Source organism: Mandrillus leucophaeus, unplaced genomic scaffold (genome assembly GCF_000951045.1).
Source record: "Mandrillus leucophaeus isolate KB7577 unplaced genomic scaffold, Mleu.le_1.0 Scaffold17, whole genome shotgun sequence".
In the NCBI taxonomy this organism is placed as follows: Eukaryota; Metazoa; Chordata; class Mammalia; order Primates; family Cercopithecidae; genus Mandrillus; species Mandrillus leucophaeus.
This window is the reverse complement of record NW_012101698.1, coordinates 4,280,238-4,284,891: the sequence shown is the minus strand read 5'-3', so window position 1 is coordinate 4,284,891 and position 4,654 is coordinate 4,280,238.

Below are 4,654 nucleotides of genomic sequence, written 5' to 3'. Positions count from 1 at the left end.
CAGAGGTAGCATTCTGCTACATATTGAATTACCTATACTCTCAAGAAAGCATCGTTTGTTTTTTCTCTTCCAGGCTAAACAAATCAATTTTTTGTAGCTTCTTCCAAGGTCCCATAATTGGTCGGCCCTTGTATATTATTCGTTGTCCTTCCTGGAAAAATTTCATGAATGTTGGTACCCAAAATGGAGCCCAGTTCCTCTTGTAAACATCTAACTAGTTCTGTAAATAAGAGGAAGATATATAGATGTGGCTATAATATATGTACCAAGGGAAAGAAAGAGATTATTTTCCCATCAAGCCTGATTTCTGAGCAATCAACCAAAAATATGGTTTAAATAATGACATGAAATATAAAACCTTTCTCTCTCTTGCTGACCTATTTGGGATCCCTGGCCTTGGGAGTTCCATCCTTTGGCCTTTTACTCAGGCCTACATTTCCCCCTGCAGTGAGAGCTCTGAGCACAAGACATGGCTTTTCATGAGGAAGAGTATCTTGGGGTAGCACAGTATATTGAAGCATTCCCTATTCTTTGCTTTGGTGGGTAATACAAGGTCTGCTTTCCATACAAGACAGGAACTGAGCTTAGCGTCTATGCTGTAGAGAGGCCTGAGTAGATTCCCATGGTCTGTAGTTCCGAATAATTCTGTCAGCCAAGAAGCATAGAATGCTCCAAAGGTAAAAGGGTTTGTCATGACCATCCTGCAGGGAGGCCTCAAGACCACTCCTTCTCTATTCTGCCTGGAAACAAGTGCCAGAGTGATGCAACTCAGCAAACTTTATCCAGATTCACTTCCAGAATCTGCAGAAGGGACAGTACCATTGATGGGGCCAAATGACAGTTGAATTACCCAAGTCTGGGAACATCGAGTTCCCGCAGTACCATGGGCAAAACAAAGATGAGACACAATGGGATCTCCAGGATTGGAGAAGATGAGTACATATGTTTTGTGGGAGGACTGGTAGGGAGAGAATGAAAAAGAATGACATGGGATAAGAGTGAACCAAGTCAAATAAGAGGATTCAGGTTTCAACCAAGTCAAACCTGGAGAGGTGGGACAGGAGAGGTGGGACACTGTGCCTACTTGTCACTTAAAGCTCTTCCATGGCAAGAGTCCTGCAACCATGTTTCGTTAATACACTCATTCAGTAAGTGTTTATGAGCCAGGCTCTGTCCTGAATATGGGAGATATCGCAATGAAAGAACCAAACCAAGCCCTACTTTCATGAAGCTGACATTCTTGTTGGGAGAGAGAAGTGATAAACAGAGAAACAGGTGTTAGAAGGCACCAATGCCATAAAGAAAAATAAAGCAAGATGTGGGGTTAGAAAGGGTAGTATTTTGTGTATGATCACTAGAATGGTCCCCTAAGGTAGTGATGGTTAATGGGCGATGAGTTTGATTCCTGTGGATGACTGGGCGAACAACGCCCCAGGCAGAGGGAATGGCAGGGGCAAATGCCTTGGGGTGGGACTACGCTTGGTGTGCTCAGGGCACAACCAGCCAAGGGGGCTGGGGTAAGCAAAGCAGAATGTGGCAGGCATGACGTCAGAGAGAAAGTGCTTTGTCTTGCTTCCAAGAGGATGAACAAGGGCTACTGGTTCAACACAGAAAAATTTGTTTTCATGTCCCCAGTTGTATAGATTATAGATGTCAACTAGTCACCTATGAATGCCTCTGGACATGAAGGGATGGGAGAGTGTGTCTGCCCCACTCAGAAACTAAAATAATAAAATCCATAGTAGACATGTGCTGCTAACAGAGTGGGTCAGCAGGGTCACCCTGCTCTGTGGGAGTTGGGCTCAGACTTGTGGGATCAAACACAGATGCAGATGAGGGCTGTCCTTCTGCTCGCATCTGCACAGAACCAGGGCTCTGCACTCCTCCCAGCACAGGGATTTCACACACACTCATCTCACCAAAGGATCTTCAAATCTAGCCATTTTCCTGGCCCTTCTCTGAGAGTCCTATGGACAGATGGTTTCAAAGAACAATGATTTCAGCCCCTGATGGGTTCTATAAGAGGAATTTGAAAGCTATTAGTTAATTATTTAATATCCCACTCTTTATTTTTATTTATTTATTTTTATTTTATTTTATTTTATTTATTTATTTTTTTTTTGCTAGAGACAGGGACTCACCCTGTTTCCCAGGCTGGAGTGCAATTGCACAATCATGGCTCACTGTAGCCTTGAACTGCTAGGAAGCAATCCTCCCACCTCAACCTCCTGAGTAGCTGGAACTACAGCATGTCCCATTGTGCCTGGCTTATTTATTTATTTATTTATTTATTTATTTATTTATTTATTTATGGTAGAGATGGGATCTCACTATGTTTCCCAGGCTGGTCTCAAACTCCTGACCTCAAGCAGTCCTCTTGCCTCAGCCTCCCAAAGTGCTGGGATTACAGGCTTGAGCCACCGCACTGGTGTCAGTCTTGTTCTAGAAATTAGTTTTGGACCAGTTGACTGCTAGATAGGATTTCTCTTAATCAGGTTTAACAAGGGTGAATTGGGCAATCATAGACTGTCACAACTTGGGAGGAAATTATCTGGGGCCAACTGGCTTTCATCTATCCCCATCCCCCCCACCGCACTGAGTGCTGGGCCTGGGCTTCTCCCATCCAAGCTTAGACAACTTCCCTTTCTCCTCCCTCCTCTCCATCCCATGTTCTGGGCCCACTTTCTGTATCCTGAGCTTAGTGAATGTCACTGGCTGTTGGACAGTGGTTGTCTACACAGGGCAGTTCAATGAGTCTCCAAATTTGGTCTCTAAAGTGGGAAGTCATCTGCAGGAGGATGGCAGGAGGACTCTGAGAGCAACAGAGTTCCCAGCCACTCTGCCTCCTCCCATGTCCCCGTTGTAATCCCCTGCTTAGGGAAGGGTTGTTCTGCTTTTTCATCTGAGCTGTCTTTTCAATCCATTGCATGTAAACTATGAACTTTCCTTCATTTGATTTGCCAAAAGCCTTTTTTCTTTCCTTTTCTAAAGTGAAGAGAATCAAAAGCTCTGACTTTTACAATTATTACTTCTAAAATGGATTTCAAGAATCCTTTTTGGAAGTCAAAGACTGAGCGGAGATTATTCCTCTGCTGTAACAGTCCTCAGCTTCCCTGTGAAATGGGACCCAAAAGGCTGGTGTGGCCAAGCTTGGAGATTTGCGGGGAATATGGTAGAATGGTGGTGGGGAAGTCTTCTGGATAGTTTAGATTTTACTCCAAGTACAAGGTAAATCCCTCTGAAGGTTTAAAGGAGGAGTGTGAAGTTTGAGATCTTTCTGGCAATGAAATATGGAAAATGGGCTCCAGGGGTGAGCAATCCAGTTGAGTTTACATTGCAATGGTGATGAGGACAGGGATTTTTGTGTCCCCTAAATTGGTTCTGGTTTATGATGCTTGCAAACATTCCTCAATCGGGAGACTCCTAATGGCAAAACCACACCAAGCTGCTGTCCTCCTAATACAGAATAGATTTTGTTCCCAAAGGATAGTTACCTGCAAGGACCAATAAGACACCCTCCAACTGATGTCATTCCACCTCTTTCTGCAAAATTACTTTGAAGGGTCAGATATGGGACTGAGATTCAGTGGCATCTTTCTCAACTAGGTTTTTGCTTTGTTTTGTTTTCTTTTGTTTTTTGGAGGTGATCTTTTTTCTTCTCTCTCTCTGTGTGTGTGTGTGTGTGTGTGTGTGTGTGTGTGTTTCTTCCTCCCTCCCTCTCTCTCTCTATTGGTACAGTACTTAAGTGGCATTTAAGAAATCAATAAAGAAACAAAAATTATTAACTTTTGTGACCAAAGTGACCTGCCTTCAGCCCCCCCAGTTGATTAGGCTTTTTTGTTTTCTGGCTGGTGAATATCAAGAGGCAAAAGTAAAACCAAGTCAACCTGCCCTGGTTGGTTTTTGTTTTATTGACATTTACTGGGTGCCCTTGATGTGAAAAGCGTTGTGCTAGTTGCTGGGGATAGGTAGATAAGGCATTCCCAATACCGAGGTGAGAGGCCAGTAAACAAATTATTTTCACCATGGAGGTCTGTAGGAGGTTCAGGATGAACCTGGGGGAAGAGAAGGGACTGTGTCTACCCTTGAGTTGAAACTTGAAGGAGGAATTACAGTTTGCCAAGTGGACAAGCAAAGGAACACTGGTCATACTGCCCTCCAAACCTCCTGCCCTCTCGACCTAAGGCTGGGTGTATTTGCTCCCCTCTCTTTACAAAATAGTTTTTGGTCCCCTGGAACAAAAGATCAGCTTTAGCTCCCTACCTCTGCCAGAGCAAATATTGGGAAATGTCGAGCTCGATGAGTTTAGTGTTGCACCTTATTGCGTGTGCCACAGGGATGAATCTATTCATCCCCCTCACCCCCACTCCCTCCACAAATGAGAATCAGGTGGCCAAAGCAAAGCTAAATCCCTGTAAATGAGATGGGGAAGAACTAGGGGCCACCCAGGGATGCAAGAGGGTGACGGAAGAACCAACAAACAATGACCAAAGATTGATCCTGCAAAGTTCCTTGTACAAAAGCCCACAGAAAGTGCAGAGATGGTGATGTAATATTGCCTGATGTCAGAGCAACAATCAATAACTATAAGAAATGAGAATGCTGGCTATTCTGGGGTCTCCCAGGAACTCCTATTTCCTTTCTTTAAAACAGG